Raw genomic sequence first — 18,812 nt, 5'->3', positions numbered from 1 at the left:
TAGGTAACACCTATATGTGATATGATAGGATATGTGTCTTTCGCTTTCTCACTTACTCCAAGTTGACTGATTACTTCTCGACTCATCTATGGTGCTGCAAATGGCATTGTTTCATTTTTTCACTAGCTCCTATTCCATCTGTACAGGTAGCAGTTCTTCTTTGTCCACCCATCTGTCGGTGGACTTTTTGGTTACTTCCATATCTTGGCTATTGTAATACTATGCAATGTAGATTTGCGTGCCTGTGTCCTTTCAGTTCTGTCTTCTTAGTTTATAGGTCCAAGAATAGGTCTGCTGGATCATATGGTAGCTGAATGTTTACCTTTTATAGGCAGCTCTATTCTGTTCTCCTTAGTGGCTTTTTCCAGGTTACATCCCACTTAAAGTGGAGGGTATGTATTTCTTCCCAGCACCTTCAGCATTTATTCTTTGTAGTTTTTGCTGATGGTTATTCTGAGTGGTGTGAGCTGATACCTCTTTGTGGTTGAATTTGCATGTGTCTCATAATGCGTTGAAGTTGAGCGTTAAGACATGTCCATTTTATTTTTCGAGCTGTGATTAGAGCTTATTACTTCAAAGTGTTTTCTTAAAGTATGTGTCACCATTTGAAATATTTTGGCCATTATCTCCCTCAAGACATTTTGAGGGCAGGTTTCATTTACAGCCCTGCAGTACTTGTTCATATGAAGTGACCATTAGCTCAGGCTTTAAACCTGCTTTTGCAGGTAACGGCCAGAGAGCGGCAGCCTTGCTACGTTCTCCATGCTGGTACTAGGGAAACAGACCTACCGGCCAGTGGTATTCTTCGGTTATAAATTAGAGTGCAATGTGCCCGGGTAAACCCACAAATGTTGATGTCTCCTTGCTTTTGTTTGTTTTTAAATTTAATTTATATTTATTATTAGAGTAATATTCCATTGTGTACGTGGACCACTTCTTCTTGGTGCATTCCTCGGTTGATGGACATTTTCATTGCTTCCAAGTGCTGGCTATGGTAAATATTGCTGGCGTACAGGTTTGCCCGCCTGTCACTTTTTCAGTCTCATTTTCTCAGGTGATAGGCCAAGCAGTGGTTGTGATTGATTGACTGGTAGCTCAATATTTCCCTTTTCAAAGCACCTACATTGTGTTTTCATTAGTGGCTCTTTACATACCCCCCCCTTACAACCGAGGGTACGCATTTCTCCACACTCCCTTCACCGTTTATTTTTGGCAGCATTTTTCCTAATGGCCATTCTGACTGCTGTGAGCTGATAGGTTTTTGTAATATGGGTATGCATGTCATTAAAAATTTTTTAAATTCATCATATTCCTACGCCTTTTTCTTTTCTCTTAAAAGAAAAAACCGTGAGTACAATATAGCTCTTGAAACTGTCTTCTTCGAAGGTTGCCCTCTTTTGAATTTTTTGGTCGATTTTTGACCCCAGAAATTTTCTGGAGGGCAGGTGCCATTTACACAACTGCAAGTGGGTGAAAATTTAGTGACCTTTTGCAGTGGGTTCAAAGCTGCTGTTGTGGGAAACGGCCACAAGGAGGTAGCATTTCTCCATTCCCCAAGCTGGGTCCTAGGGCAGCAGAGCCTTTCTGGAAGTCATTGTCCTAGGTTGTAAATTAGAATGGAATTTGCCAGGAGAAATCCCCTTAAGTTTATGTCTCATTACTTCTTCTTGGTTTTAAAAATTTTTTTTAATCTGGGTAAAGTTTAGAATATTGTTTGTCCTAGGTGTACACAATCTGGTTCATTTGTACTATATGTATGTCTATTAATGTACAGATCCTCTTCCCATGTAAAATATTACAGTGTTCCGTCGACCTCCCTTGCTATATGTTCGGTCTTTTTGATACATGTATATAATATGTATTTGTATATGTATAGTAACACTAATCCTCATTTCTCAATTTCCCCCCTCCTTTCCTTTTAGATGAGCATAGTTTGTTTTGTTTTCTAAGCCTGTGAGTGTCTTTCTCTTTGGAAATATGTTCATCTGTGTCAGTTATTAGGTAATGCCATAAGTGATAATATAGGCTATAGGTCTTTTGCTTTCCGACCTACTTCATGTTTTGTGATTATCTCCAGGCTCATCTATGGTGCCCCAAAGAGTAGTGCTTCAAAGTTTTCCAAGGCTAATATTCCATTGTGTACATGGACCACTTCTTCTTGGTGCATTCCTCTGTTGATGGACATTTTCGTTGCTTCCAAGTGTTGCCTATGGTAAATATTGCTGGAGTGCAGGATTGCCAGCCTGTGATTTTTGATTTTCATTTTCTCAGGTGATAGACCCAGCAGTGGTTATGATTGATTGACTGGTATGGTAGCTCAACGTTTACCTTTTCAAGGCACCTCAATTGTGCTTTCATTTGTGGCTCTTACCACGTCCCCCTTAGAATCGAGGGTACGCATTGCTCCACAATCACATCAGCATTTATTTTTGGCAGCATTTTTGTTGATGGCCATTCTGACTGGTGTGAGCTGATAGGTTTTTGTAATTTGGGTTTACATGTCTGTAAAAATTCCTACAATTCATCATTTTTCCACGCCTTTTTGTTTTCTGTTAAAAGAAAAAAGAAAAAAAGTGTGAGTATAATATACCTCTTCAAATTTTCTTTTTGGAAGGTTGCACTCTAGAATTTTTGGGTTGATTTTCGACCTCAGTATTTTTTGGAGGGCAGGTGTCATTTACAGACCTGCAATTGGTGAATATTTAGTGACCTTTTGCAGTGGGTTTAAAACTGCTGTTGTGGGAAACGGCCACAAGGATGCAGCATTTCTCCATTCCCAAATCTGGGTACTAGGGCAGCACAGCCGTTCTGGAAGTCGTTTGCCTAGGTTGTAAATTTGAATGGAATGTGCCAGGAAAACCCCCCATAAGTTTATGTCTCATTACTCCTAGTTCGTTGTTTTAATTTTTTCAATTGGGGTAATGGTTAGAATGTTGCTTGTCCAAGGTGTACATCTACATATTCTATATACCTATTTATGTAGAGATCCTCTTCCCGTGTAAATTATTACACAGTGTTCCCTAAACCTTCCTTGCTATATGGTCGGTCTTTTTGATATATGTATATAATATGTATTTGTATACATATGGTAACGCTAATCTTCATTTATCCATTCCCCCCACCTTTCCTTTTAGATAAGCACAGTTTTTTTTTAATAAGTCTGTGATTGACTTTCTCTGTGGAATTATGTTCATTTGTGTCAGTTATTAGATAACGCCTATAAGTGATATCATAGGATATAGGACTTTTGCTTTCCGACTTACCTCATGTTCTGTGATTATCTCCAAGATCATCTATGGTGCCTCAAAGAGCAGTGTTTCATTGTTTTCCATGGCTAGTATTCATTGTGTACATGGACCACTTCTTCTTTATCCTTTCATCTGTTGATGGACATTTTGGTTGCTTCACTGTCTTGTCTATTGTGAATAAGGCTGCAGTGCAACTTTTGCAGCCCGGGTCTTCATTCTGGTCTTCTCAGGTGAGAGGCCCATTGGTGCGCCTGCTGGATTGAATGGTACCTCAATTTTTCGTTTTCAACGCAGCTCCTTTCTGTTCTCATTATTAGCGTTTAACCCTTTTACATCTCACCAGCAGCTAGAGGGTACAGAGTTCTCTAAAACCCCTTCAGCATTTATTGTTTGTAGACTTTTTGCCAATGGTCAGTCGACTGGTGTGAGTTGAAAACATTTTGTAGATTAGATTGCATGAGTCTAATACTTCCTGAGGTGGAGCGTTTATCCATTTTCCTTTCTTTAAAAAGAGAGTGAGTAAAACTTACCTCTTCATACTATCTTCTTGAAAATTTTGCCTGTTTTGAATTTTTTTTATCCATTCCCTACCTCAGCACAATTTTGAGGGCAGGTGTCTTTACAGCTCTGAGTCCTTGTGAATGGTAAGTGACCATTAGCAGTGGGTTAAAAGCTGCTCTTGTGGGAATCGGCCACAAGGCGGCAGCATTTCTCCTTTACCAAATCTGGTTACTAGGGCAACAGAGCCTTACTGGAAGTGGTGTTCTAGGTGGTAAATTAGAATGGAATGTGCGAGGAAAAAGCCCTTTAAGTTTATGTCTCATTACCTCTTGTTGGTATTTTGAACTTAATTTTTATTTTTTATCACAGCAAACTTGATTACAATGTTTTGTTTGTTCTAGTTGTGCAAGATGTGGTTCTTTCACACATATGCATATATCTATTCTTCTTCGGATCCTTTTCCCATGTAGGTTATGACACAATGTTGAGTAGTCTTCTCTTGGTATTGCGTAGGTCTTTGGTGATTATATATTTCACATGTGTTTGTATCTCTCTGTTAACCTCAATATGGTAATGTATCCAATCCTCACACCTTTCCATTTGGTGACCCATAAGTTTTTTTAATGAATCTATGATAGTGTTTCTCTGTGGAAATATCTTTGTATCATTTTTTAGGTAACACCTATATGTGATATGATAGGATATGTGTCTTTCGCTTTCTCACTTACTCCAAGTTGACTGATTACTTCTCGACTCATCTATGGTGCTGCAAATGGCATTGTTTCATTTTTTCACTAGCTCCTATTCCATCTGTACAGGTAGCAGTTCTTCTTTGTCCACCCATCTGTCGGTGGACTTTTTGGTTACTTCCATATCTTGGCTATTGTAATACTATGCAATGTAGATTTGCGTGCCTGTGTCCTTTCAGTTCTGTCTTCTTAGTTTATAGGTCCAAGAATAGGTCTGCTGGATCATATGGTAGCTGAATGTTTACCTTTTATAGGCAGCTCTATTCTGTTCTCCTTAGTGGCTTTTTCCAGGTTACATCCCACTTAAAGTGGAGGGTATGTATTTCTTCCCAGCACCTTCAGCATTTATTCTTTGTAGTTTTTGCTGATGGTTATTCTGAGTGGTGTGAGCTGATACCTCTTTGTGGTTGAATTTGCATGTGTCTCATAATGCGTTGAAGTTGAGCGTTAAGACATGTCCATTTTATTTTTCGAGCTGTGATTAGAGCTTATTACTTCAAAGTGTTTTCTTAAAGTATGTGTCACCATTTGAAATATTTTGGCCATTATCTCCCTCAAGACATTTTGAGGGCAGGTTTCATTTACAGCCCTGCAGTACTTGTTCATATGAAGTGACCATTAGCTCAGGCTTTAAACCTGCTTTTGCAGGTAACGGCCAGAGAGCGGCAGCCTTGCTACGTTCTCCATGCTGGTACTAGGGAAACAGACCTACCGGCCAGTGGTATTCTTCGGTTATAAATTAGAGTGCAATGTGCCCGGGTAAACCCACAAATGTTGATGTCTCCTTGCTTTTGTTTGTTTTTAAATTTAATTTATATTTATTATTAGAGTAATATTCCATTGTGTACGTGGACCACTTCTTCTTGGTGCATTCCTCGGTTGATGGACATTTTCATTGCTTCCAAGTGCTGGCTATGGTAAATATTGCTGGCGTACAGGTTTGCCCGCCTGTCACTTTTTCAGTCTCATTTTCTCAGGTGATAGGCCAAGCAGTGGTTGTGATTGATTGACTGGTAGCTCAATATTTCCCTTTTCAAAGCACCTACATTGTGTTTTCATTAGTGGCTCTTTACATACCCCCCCCCTTACAACCGAGGGTACGCATTTCTCCACACTCCCTTCACCGTTTATTTTTGGCAGCATTTTTCCTAATGGCCATTCTGACTGCTGTGAGCTGATAGGTTTTTGTAATATGGGTATGCATGTCATTAAAAATTTTTTAAATTCATCATATTCCTACGCCTTTTTCTTTTCTCTTAAAAGAAAAAACCGTGAGTACAATATAGCTCTTGAAACTGTCTTCTTCGAAGGTTGCCCTCTTTTGAATTTTTTGGTCGATTTTTGACCCCAGAAATTTTCTGGAGGGCAGGTGCCATTTACACAACTGCAAGTGGGTGAAAATTTAGTGACCTTTTGCAGTGGGTTCAAAGCTGCTGTTGTGGGAAACGGCCACAAGGAGGTAGCATTTCTCCATTCCCCAAGCTGGGTCCTAGGGCAGCAGAGCCTTTCTGGAAGTCATTGTCCTAGGTTGTAAATTAGAATGGAATTTGCCAGGAGAAATCCCCTTAAGTTTATGTCTCATTACTTCTTCTTGGTTTTAAAAATTTTTTTTAATCTGGGTAAAGTTTAGAATATTGTTTGTCCTAGGTGTACACAATCTGGTTCATTTGTACTATATGTATGTCTATTAATGTACAGATCCTCTTCCCATGTAAAATATTACAGTGTTCCGTCGACCTCCCTTGCTATATGTTCGGTCTTTTTGATACATGTATATAATATGTATTTGTATATGTATAGTAACACTAATCCTCATTTCTCAATTTCCCCCCTCCTTTCCTTTTAGATGAGCATAGTTTGTTTTGTTTTCTAAGCCTGTGAGTGTCTTTCTCTTTGGAAATATGTTCATCTGTGTCAGTTATTAGGTAATGCCATAAGTGATAATATAGGCTATAGGTCTTTTGCTTTCCGACCTACTTCATGTTTTGTGATTATCTCCAGGCTCATCTATGGTGCCACAAAGAGTAGTGCTTCAAAGTTTTCCAAGGCTAATATTCCATTGTGTACATGGACCACTTCTTCTTGGTGCATTCCTCTGTTGATGGACATTTTCGTTGCTTCCAAGTGTTGCCTATGGTAAATATTGCTGGAGTGCAGGATTGCCAGCCTGTGATTTTTGATTTTCATTTTCTCAGGTGATAGACCCAGCAGTGGTTATGATTGATTGACTGGTATGGTAGCTCAACGTTTACCTTTTCAAGGCACCTCAATTGTGCTTTCATTTGTGGCTCTTACCACGTCCCCCTTAGAATCGAGGGTACGCATTGCTCCACAATCACATCAGCATTTATTTTTGGCAGCATTTTTGTTGATGGCCATTCTGACTGGTGTGAGCTGATAGGTTTTTGTAATTTGGGTTTACATGTCTGTAAAAATTCCTACAATTCATCATTTTTCCACGCCTTTTTGTTTTCTGTTAAAAGAAAAAAGAAAAAAAGTGTGAGTATAATATACCTCTTCAAATTTTCTTTTTGGAAGGTTGCACTCTAGAATTTTTGGGTTGATTTTCGACCTCAGTATTTTTTGGAGGGCAGGTGTCATTTACAGACCTGCAATTGGTGAATATTTAGTGACCTTTTGCAGTGGGTTTAAAACTGCTGTTGTGGGAAACGGCCACAAGGATGCAGCATTTCTCCATTCCCAAATCTGGGTACTAGGGCAGCACAGCCGTTCTGGAAGTCGTTTGCCTAGGTTGTAAATTTGAATGGAATGTGCCAGGAAAACCCCCCATAAGTTTATGTCTCATTACTCCTAGTTCGTTGTTTTAATTTTTTCAATTGGGGTAATGGTTAGAATGTTGCTTGTCCAAGGTGTACATCTACATATTCTATATACCTATTTATGTAGAGATCCTCTTCCCGTGTAAATTATTACACAGTGTTCCCTAAACCTTCCTTGCTATATGGTCGGTCTTTTTGATATATGTATATAATATGTATTTGTATACATATGGTAACGCTAATCTTCATTTATCCATTCCCCCCACCTTTCCTTTTAGATAAGCACAGTTTTTTTTTAATAAGTCTGTGATTGACTTTCTCTGTGGAATTATGTTCATTTGTGTCAGTTATTAGATAACGCCTATAAGTGATATCATAGGATATAGGACTTTTGCTTTCCGACTTACCTCATGTTCTGTGATTATCTCCAAGATCATCTATGGTGCCTCAAAGAGCAGTGTTTCATTGTTTTCCATGGCTAGTATTCATTGTGTACATGGACCACTTCTTCTTTATCCTTTCATCTGTTGATGGACATTTTGGTTGCTTCACTGTCTTGTCTATTGTGAATAAGGCTGCAGTGCAACTTTTGCAGCCCGGGTCTTCATTCTGGTCTTCTCAGGTGAGAGGCCCATTGGTGCGCCTGCTGGATTGAATGGTACCTCAATTTTTCGTTTTCAACGCAGCTCCTTTCTGTTCTCATTATTAGCGTTTAACCCTTTTACATCTCACCAGCAGCTAGAGGGTACACAGTTCTCTAAAACCCCTTCAGCATTTATTGTTTGTAGACTTTTTGCCAATGGTCAGTCGACTGGTGTGAGTTGAAAACATTTTGTAGATTAGATTGCATGAGTCTAATACTTCCTGAGGTGGAGCGTTTATCCATTTTCCTTTCTTTAAAAAGAGAGTGAGTAAAACTTACCTCTTCATACTATCTTCTTGAAAATTTTGCCTGTTTTGAATTTTTTTTATCCATTCCCTACCTCAGCACAATTTTGAGGGCAGGTGTCTTTACAGCTCTGAGTCCTTGTGAATGGTAAGTGACCATTAGCAGTGGGTTAAAAGCTGCTCTTGTGGGAATCGGCCACAAGGCGGCAGCATTTCTCCTTTACCAAATCTGGTTACTAGGGCAACAGAGCCTTACTGGAAGTGGTGTTCTAGGTGGTAAATTAGAATGGAATGTGCGAGGAAAAAGCCCTTTAAGTTTATGTCTCATTACCTCTTGTTGGTATTTTGAACTTAATTTTTATTTTTTATCACAGCAAACTTGATTACAATGTTTTGTTTGTTCTAGTTGTGCAAGATGTGGTTCTTTCACACATATGCATATATCTATTCTTCTTCGGATCCTTTTCCCATGTAGGTTATGACACAATGTTGAGTAGTCTTCTCTTGGTATTGCGTAGGTCTTTGGTGATTATATATTTCACATGTGTTTGTATCTCTCTGTTAACCTCAATATGGTAATGTATCCAATCCTCACACCTTTCCATTTGGTGACCCATAAGTTTTTTTAATGAATCTATGATAGTGTTTCTCTGTGGAAATATCTTTGTATCATTTTTTAGGTAACACCTATATGTGATATGATAGGATATGTGTCTTTCGCTTTCTCACTTACTCCAAGTTGACTGATTACTTCTCGACTCATCTATGGTGCTGCAAATGGCATTGTTTCATTTTTTCACTAGCTCCTATTCCATCTGTACAGGTAGCAGTTCTTCTTTGTCCACCCATCTGTCGGTGGACTTTTTGGTTACTTCCATATCTTGGCTATTGTAATACTATGCAATGTAGATTTGCGTGCCTGTGTCCTTTCAGTTCTGTCTTCTTAGTTTATAGGTCCAAGAATAGGTCTGCTGGATCATATGGTAGCTGAATGTTTACCTTTTATAGGCAGCTCTATTCTGTTCTCCTTAGTGGCTTTTTCCAGGTTACATCCCACTTAAAGTGGAGGGTATGTATTTCTTCCCAGCACCTTCAGCATTTATTCTTTGTAGTTTTTGCTGATGGTTATTCTGAGTGGTGTGAGCTGATACCTCTTTGTGGTTGAATTTGCATGTGTCTCATAATGCGTTGAAGTTGAGCGTTAAGACATGTCCATTTTATTTTTCGAGCTGTGATTAGAGCTTATTACTTCAAAGTGTTTTCTTAAAGTATGTGTCACCATTTGAAATATTTTGGCCATTATCTCCCTCAAGACATTTTGAGGGCAGGTTTCATTTACAGCCCTGCAGTACTTGTTCATATGAAGTGACCATTAGCTCAGGCTTTAAACCTGCTTTTGCAGGTAACGGCCAGAGAGCGGCAGCCTTGCTACGTTCTCCATGCTGGTACTAGGGAAACAGACCTACCGGCCAGTGGTATTCTTCGGTTATAAATTAGAGTGCAATGTGCCCGGGTAAACCCACAAATGTTGATGTCTCCTTGCTTTTGTTTGTTTTTAAATTTAATTTATATTTATTATTAGAGTAATATTCCATTGTGTACGTGGACCACTTCTTCTTGGTGCATTCCTCGGTTGATGGACATTTTCATTGCTTCCAAGTGCTGGCTATGGTAAATATTGCTGGCGTACAGGTTTGCCCGCCTGTCACTTTTTCAGTCTCATTTTCTCAGGTGATAGGCCAAGCAGTGGTTGTGATTGATTGACTGGTAGCTCAATATTTCCCTTTTCAAAGCACCTACATTGTGTTTTCATTAGTGGCTCTTTACATACCCCCCCCCCCTTACAACCGAGGGTACGCATTTCTCCACACTCCCTTCACCGTTTATTTTTGGCAGCATTTTTCCTAATGGCCATTCTGACTGCTGTGAGCTGATAGGTTTTTGTAATATGGGTATGCATGTCATTAAAATTTTTTTAAATTCATCATATTCCTACGCCTTTTTCTTTTCTCTTAAAAGAAAAAACCGTGAGTACAATATAGCTCTTGAAACTGTCTTCTTCGAAGGTTGCCCTCTTTTGAATTTTTTGGTCGATTTTTGACCCCAGAAATTTTCTGGAGGGCAGGTGCCATTTACAGAACTGCAAGTTGGTGAAAATTTAGTGACCTTTTGCAGTGGGTTCAAAGCTGCTGTTGTGGGAAACGGCCACAAGGAGGTAGCATTTCTCCATTCCCCAAGCTGGGTCCTAGGGCAGCAGAGCCTTTCTGGAAGTCATTGTCCTAGGTTGTAAATTAGAATGGAATTTGCCAGGAGAAATCCCCTTAAGTTTATGTCTCATTACTTCTTCTTGGTTTTTAAAATTTTTTTTAATCTGGGTAAAGTTTAGAATATTGTTTGTCCTAGGTGTACACAATCTGGTTCATTTGTACATTATGTATGTCTATTAATGTACAGATCCTCTTCCCATGTAAAATATTACAGTGTTCCGTCGACCTCCCTTGCTATATGTTCGGTCTTTTTGATACATGTATATAATATGTATTTGTATATGTATAGTAACACTAATCCTCATTTCTCAATTTCCCCCCTCCTTTCCTTTTAGATGAGCATAGTTTGTTTTGTTTTCTAAGCCTGTGAGTGTCTTTCTCTTTGGAAATATGTTCATCTGTGTCAGTTATTAGGTAATGCCATAAGTGATAATATAGGCTATAGGTCTTTTGCTTTCCGACCTACTTCATGTTTTGTGATTATCTCCAGGCTCATCTATGGTGCCCCAAAGAGTAGTGCTTCAAAGTTTTCCAAGGCTAATATTCCATTGTGTACATGGACCACTTCTTCTTGGTGCATTCCTCTGTTGATGGACATTTTCGTTGCTTCCAAGTGTTGCCTATGGTAAATATTGCTGGAGTGCAGGATTGCCAGCCTGTGATTTTTGATTTTCATTTTCTCAGGTGATAGACCCAGCAGTGGTTATGATTGATTGACTGGTATGGTAGCTCAACGTTTACCTTTTCAAGGCACCTCAATTGTGCTTTCATTTGTGGCTCTTACCACGTCCCCCTTAGAATCGAGGGTACGCATTGCTCCACAATCACATCAGCATTTATTTTTGGCAGCATTTTTGTTGATGGCCATTCTGACTGGTGTGAGCTGATAGGTTTTTGTAATTTGGGTTTACATGTCTGTAAAAATTCCTACAATTCATCATTTTTCCACGCCTTTTTGTTTTCTGTTAAAAGAAAAAAAGAAAAAAAGTGTGAGTATAATATACCTCTTCAAATTTTCTTTTTGGAAGGTTGCACTCTAGAATTTTTGGGTTGATTTTCGACCTCAGTATTTTTTGGAGGGCAGGTGTCATTTACAGACCTGCAATTGGTGAATATTTAGTGACCTTTTGCAGTGGGTTTAAAACTGCTGTTGTGGGAAACGGCCACAAGGATGCAGCATTTCTCCATTCCCAAATCTGGGTACTAGGGCAGCACAGCCGTTCTGGAAGTCGTTTGCCTAGGTTGTAAATTTGAATGGAATGTGCCAGGAAAACCCCCCATAAGTTTATGTCTCATTACTCCTAGTTCGTTGTTTTAATTTTTTCAATTGGGGTAATGGTTAGAATGTTGCTTGTCCAAGGTGTACATCTACATATTCTATATACCTATTTATGTAGAGATCCTCTTCCCGTGTAAATTATTACACAGTGTTCCCTAAACCTTCCTTGCTATATGGTCGGTCTTTTTGATATATGTATATAATATGTATTTGTATACATATGGTAACGCTAATCTTCATTTATCCATTCCCCCCACCTTTCCTTTTAGATAAGCATAGTTTTTTTTTAATAAGTCTGTGATTGACTTTCTCTGTGGAATTATGTTCATTTGTGTCAGTTATTAGATAACGCCTATAAGTGATATCATAGGATATAGGACTTTTGCTTTCCGACTTACCTCATGTTCTGTGATTATCTCCAAGATCATCTATGGTGCCTCAAAGAGCAGTGTTTCATTGTTTTCCATGGCTAGTATTCATTGTGTACATGGACCACTTCTTCTTTATCCTTTCATCTGTTGATGGACATTTTGGTTGCTTCACTGTCTTGTCTATTGTGAATAAGGCTGCAGTGCAACTTTTGCAGCCCGGGTCTTCATTCTGGTCTTCTCAGGTGAGAGGCCCATTGGTGCGCCTGCTGGATTGAATGGTACCTCAATTTTTCGTTTTCAACGCAGCTCCTTTCTGTTCTCATTATTAGCGTTTAACCCTTTTACATCTCACCAGCAGCTAGAGGGTACACAGTTCTCTAAAACCCCTTCAGCATTTATTGTTTGTAGACTTTTTGCCAATGGTCAGTCGACTGGTGTGAGTTGAAAACATTTTGTAGATTAGATTGCATGAGTCTAATACTTCCTGAGGTGGAGCGTTTATCCATTTTCCTTTCTTTAAAAAGAGAGTGAGTAAAACTTACCTCTTCATACTATCTTCTTGAAAATTTTGCCTGTTTTGAATTTTTTTTATCCATTCCCTACCTCAGCACAATTTTGAGGGCAGGTGTCTTTACAGCTCTGAGTCCTTGTGAATGGTAAGTGACCATTAGCAGTGGGTTAAAAGCTGCTCTTGTGGGAATCGGCCACAAGGCGGCAGCATTTCTCCTTTACCAAATCTGGTTACTAGGGCAACAGAGCCTTACTGGAAGTGGTGTTCTAGGTGGTAAATTAGAATGGAATGTGCGAGGAAAAAGCCCTTTAAGTTTATGTCTCATTACCTCTTGTTGGTATTTTGAACTTAATTTTTATTTTTTATCACAGCAAACTTGATTACAATGTTTTGTTTGTTCTAGGTGTGCAAGATGTGGTTCTTTCACACATATGCATATATCTATTCTTCTTCGGATCCTTTTCCCATGTAGGTTATGACACAATGTTGAGTAGTCTTCTCTTGGTATTGCGTAGGTCTTTGGTGATTATATATTTCACATGTGTTTGTATCTCTCTGTTAACCTCAATATGGTAATGTATCCAATCCTCACACCTTTCCATTTGGTGACCCATAAGTTTTTTTAATGAATCTATGATAGTGTTTCTCTGTGGAAATATCTTTGTATCATTTTTTAGGTAACACCTATATGTGATATGATAGGATATGTGTCTTTCGCTTTCTCACTTACTCCAAGTTGACTGATTACTTCTCGACTCATCTATGGTGCTGCAAATGGCATTGTTTCATTTTTTCACTAGCTCCTATTCCATCTGTACAGGTAGCAGTTCTTCTTTGTCCACCCATCTGTCGGTGGACTTTTTGGTTACTTCCATATCTTGGCTATTGTAATACTATGCAATGTAGATTTGCGTGCCTGTGTCCTTTCAGTTCTGTCTTCTTAGTTTATAGGTCCAAGAATAGGTCTGCTGGATCATATGGTAGCTGAATGTTTACCTTTTATAGGCAGCTCTATTCTGTTCTCCTTAGTGGCTTTTTCCAGGTTACATCCCACTTAAAGTGGAGGGTATGTATTTCTTCCCAGCACCTTCAGCATTTATTCTTTGTAGTTTTTGCTGATGGTTATTCTGAGTGGTGTGAGCTGATACCTCTTTGTGGTTGAATTTGCATGTGTCTCATAATGCGTTGAAGTTGAGCGTTAAGACATGTCCATTTTATTTTTCGAGCTGTGATTAGAGCTTATTACTTCAAAGTGTTTTCTTAAAGTATGTGTCACCATTTGAAATATTTTGGCCATTATCTCCCTCAAGACATTTTGAGGGCAGGTTTCATTTACAGCCCTGCAGTACTTGTTCATATGAAGTGACCATTAGCTCAGGCTTTAAACCTGCTTTTGCAGGTAACGGCCAGAGAGCGGCAGCCTTGCTACGTTCTCCATGCTGGTACTAGGGAAACAGACCTACCGGCCAGTGGTATTCTTCGGTTATAAATTAGAGTGCAATGTGCCCGGGTAAACCCACAAATGTTGATGTCTCCTTGCTTTTGTTTGTTTTTAAATTTAATTTATATTTATTATTAGAGTAATATTCCATTGTGTACGTGGACCACTTCTTCTTGGTGCATTCCTCGGTTGATGGACATTTTCATTGCTTCCAAGTGCTGGCTATGGTAAATATTGCTGGCGTACAGGTTTGCCCGCCTGTCACTTTTTCAGTCTCATTTTCTCAGGTGATAGGCCAAGCAGTGGTTGTGATTGATTGACTGGTAGCTCAATATTTCCCTTTTCAAAGCACCTACTTTGTGTTTTCATTAGTGGCTCTTTACATGCCCCCCCCCCTACAACCGAGGGTACGCATTTCTCCACACTCCCTTCACCGTTTATTTTTGGCAGCATTTTTCCTAATGGCCATTCTGACTGCTGTGAGCTGATAGGTTTTTGTAATATGGGTATGCATGTCATTAAAAATTTTTTAAATTCATCATATTCCTATGCCTTTTTCTTTTCTCTTAAAAGAAAAAACCGTGAGTACAATATAGCTCTTGAAACTGTCTTCTTCGAAGGTTGCCCTCTTTTGATTTTTTTGGTCGATTTTTGACCCCAGAAATTTTCTGGAGGGCAGGTGCCATTTACAGAACTGCAAGTTGGTGAAAATTTAGTGACCTTTTGCAGTGGGTTCAAAGCTGCTGTTGTGGGAAACGGCCACAAGGAGGTAGCATTTCTCCATTCCCCAAGCTGGGTCCTAGGGCAGCAGAGCCTTTCTGGAAGTCATTGTCCTAGGTTGTAAATTAGAATGGAATTTGCCAGGAGAAATCCCCTTAAGTTTATGTCTCATTACTTCTTCTTGGTTTTTAAAATTTTTTTTAATCTGGGTAAAGTTTAGAATATTGTTTGTCCTAGGTGTACACAATCTGGTTCATTTGTACATTATGTATGTCTATTAATGTACAGATCCTCTTCCCATGTAAAATATTACAGTGTTCCGTCGACCTCCCTTGCTATATGTTCGGTCTTTTTGATACATGTATATAATATGTATTTGTATATGTATAGTAACACTAATCCTCATTTCTCAATTTCCCCCCTCCTTTCCTTTTAGATGAGCATAGTTTGTTTTGTTTTCTAAGCCTGTGAGTGTCTTTCTCTTTGGAAATATGTTCATCTGTGTCAGTTATTAGGTAATGCCATAAGTGATAATATAGGCTATAGGTCTTTTGCTTTCCGACCTACTTCATGTTTTGTGATTATCTCCAGGCTCATCTATGGTGCCCCAAAGAGTAGTGCTTCAAAGTTTTCCAAGGCTAATATTCCATTGTGTACATGGACCACTTCTTCTTGGTGCATTCCTCTGTTGATGGACATTTTCGTTGCTTCCAAGTGTTGCCTATGGTAAATATTGCTGGAGTGCAGGATTGCCAGCCTGTGATTTTTGATTTTCATTTTCTCAGGTGATAGACCCAGCAGTGGTTATGATTGATTGACTGGTATGGTAGCTCAACGTTTACCTTTTCAAGGCACCTCAATTGTGCTTTCATTTGTGGCTCTTACCACGTCCCCCTTAGAATCGAGGGTACGCATTGCTCCACAATCACATCAGCATTTATTTTTGGCAGCATTTTTGTTGATGGCCATTCTGACTGGTGTGAGCTGATAGGTTTTTGTAATTTGGGTTTACATGTCTGTAAAAATTCCTACAATTCATCATTTTTCCACGCCTTTTTGTTTTCTGTTAAAAGAAAAAAGAAAAAAAGTGTGAGTATAATATACCTCTTCAAATTTTCTTTTTGGAAGGTTGCACTCTAGAATTTTTGGGTTGATTTTCGACCTCAGTATTTTTTGGAGGGCAGGTGTCATTTACAGACCTGCAATTGGTGAATATTTAGTGACCTTTTGCAGTGGGTTTAAAACTGCTGTTGTGGGAAACGGCCACAAGGATGCAGCATTTCTCCATTCCCAAATCTGGGTACTAGGGCAGCACAGCCGTTCTGGAAGTCGTTTGCCTAGGTTGTAAATTTGAATGGAATGTGCCAGGAAAACCCCCCATAAGTTTATGTCTCATTACTCCTAGTTCGTTGTTTTAATTTTTTCAATTGGGGTAATGGTTAGAATGTTGCTTGTCCAAGGTGTACATCTACATATTCTATATACCTATTTATGTAGAGATCCTCTTCCCGTGTAAATTATTACACAGTGTTCCCTAAACCTTCCTTGCTATATGGTCGGTCTTTTTGATATATGTATATAATATGTATTTGTATACATATGGTAACGCTAATCTTCATTTATCCATTCCCCCCACCTTTCCTTTTAGATAAGCACAGTTTTTTTTTAATAAGTCTGTGATTGACTTTCTCTGTGGAATTATGTTCATTTGTGTCAGTTATTAGATAACGCCTATAAGTGATATCATAGGATATAGGACTTTTGCTTTCCGACTTACCTCATGTTCTGTGATTATCTCCAAGATCATCTATGGTGCCTCAAAGAGCAGTGTTTCATTGTTTTCCATGGCTAGTATTCATTGTGTACATGGACCACTTCTTCTTTATCCTTTCATCTGTTGATGGACATTTTGGTTGCTTCACTGTCTTGTCTATTGTGAATAAGGCTGCAGTGCAACTTTTGCAGCCCGGGTCTTCATTCTGGTCTTCTCAGGTGAGAGGCCCATTGGTGCGCCTGCTGGATTGAATGGTACCTCAATTTTTCGTTTTCAACGCAGCTCCTTTCTGTTCTCATTATTAGCGTTTAACCCTTTTACATCTCACCAGCAGCTAGAGGGTACACAGTTCTCTAAAACCCCTTCAGCATTTATTGTTTGTAGACTTTTTGCCAATGGTCAGTCGACTGGTGTGAGTTGAAAACATTTTGTAGATTAGATTGCATGAGTCTAATACTTCCTGAGGTGGAGCGTTTATCCATTTTCCTTTCTTTAAAAAGAGAGTGAGTAAAACTTACCTCTTCATACTATCTTCTTGAAAATTTTGCCTGTTTTGAATTTTTTTTATCCATTCCCTACCTCAGCACAATTTTGAGGGCAGGTGTCTTTACAGCTCTGAGTCCTTGTGAATGGTAAGTGACCATTAGCAGTGGGTTAAAAGCTGCTCTTGTGGGAATCGGCCACAAGGCGGCAGCATTTCTCCTTTACCAAATCTGGTTACTAGGGCAACAGAGCCTTACTGGAAGTGGTGTTCTAGGTGGTAAATTAGAATGGAATGTGCGAGGAAAAAGCCCTTTAAGTTTATGTCTCATTACCTCTTGTTGGTATTTTGAACTTAATTTTTATTTTTTATCACAGCAAACTTGATTACAATGTTTTGTTTGTTCTAGGTGTGCAAGATGTGGTTCTTTCACACATATGCATATATCTATTCTTCTTCGGATCCTTTTCCCATGTAGGTTATGACACAATGTTGAGTAGTCTTCTCTTGGTATTGCGTAGGTCTTTGGTGATTATATATTTCACATGTGTTTGTATCTCTCTGTTAACCTCAATATGGTAATGTATCCAATCCTCACACCTTTCCATTTGGTGACCCATAAGTTTTTTTAATGAATCTATGATAGTGTTTCTCTGTGGAAATATCTTTGTATCATTTTTTAGGTAACACCTATATGTGATATGATAGGATATGTGTCTTTCGCTTTCTCACTTACTCCAAGTTGACTGATTACTTCTCGACTCATCTATGGTGCTGCAAATGGCATTGTTTCATTTTTTCACTAGCTCCTATTCCATCTGTACAGGTAGCAGTTCTTCTTTGTCCACCCATCTGTCGGTGGACTTTTTGGTTACTTCCATATCTTGGCTATTGTAATACTATGCAATGTAGATTTGCGTGCCTGTGTCCTTTCAGTTCTGTCTTCTTAGTTTATAGGTCCAAGAATAGGTCTGCTGGATCATATGGTAGCTGAATGTTTACCTTTTATAGGCAGCTCTATTCTGTTCTCCTTAGTGGCTTTTTCCAGGTTACATCCCACTTAAAGTGGAGGGTATGTATTTCTTCCCAGCACCTTCAGCATTTATTCTTTGTAGTTTTTGCTGATGGTTATTCTGAGTGGTGTGAGCTGATACCTCTTTGTGGTTGAATTTGCATGTGTCTCATAATGCGTTGAAGTTGAGCGTTAAGACATGTCCATTTTATTTTTCGAGCTGTGATTAGAGCTTATTACTTCAAAGTGTTTTCTTAAAGTATGTGTCACCATTTGAAATATTTTGGCCATTATCTCCCTCAAGACATTTTGAGGGCAGGTTTCATTTACAGCCCTGCAGTACTTGTTCATATGAAGTGACCATTAGCTCAGGCTTTAAACCTGCTTTTGCAGGTAACGGCCAGAGAGCGGCAGCCTTGCTACGTTCTCCATGCTGGTACTAGGGAAACAGACCTACCGGCCAGTGGTATTCTTCGGTTATAAATTAGAGTGCAATGTGCCCGGGTAAACCCACAAATGTTGATGTCTCCTTGCTTTTGTTTGTTTTTAAATTTAATTTATATTTATTATTAGAGTAATATTCCATTGTGTACGTGGACCACTTCTTCTTGGTGCATTCCTCGGTTGATGGACATTTTCATTGCTTCCAAGTGCTGGCTATGGTAAATATTGCTGGCGTACAGGTTTGCCCGCCTGTCACTTTTTCAGTCTCATTTTCTCAGGTGATAGGCCAAGCAGTGGTTGTGATTGATTGACTGGTAGCTCAATATTTCCCTTTTCAAAGCACCTA

This window comes from Balaenoptera borealis (genome assembly GCF_965194805.1).
Source record: "Balaenoptera borealis genome assembly, chromosome: 9".
Classification (NCBI taxonomy): Eukaryota; Metazoa; Chordata; class Mammalia; order Artiodactyla; family Balaenopteridae; genus Balaenoptera; species Balaenoptera borealis.
Note: the sequence above shows the minus strand (reverse complement) of the source record.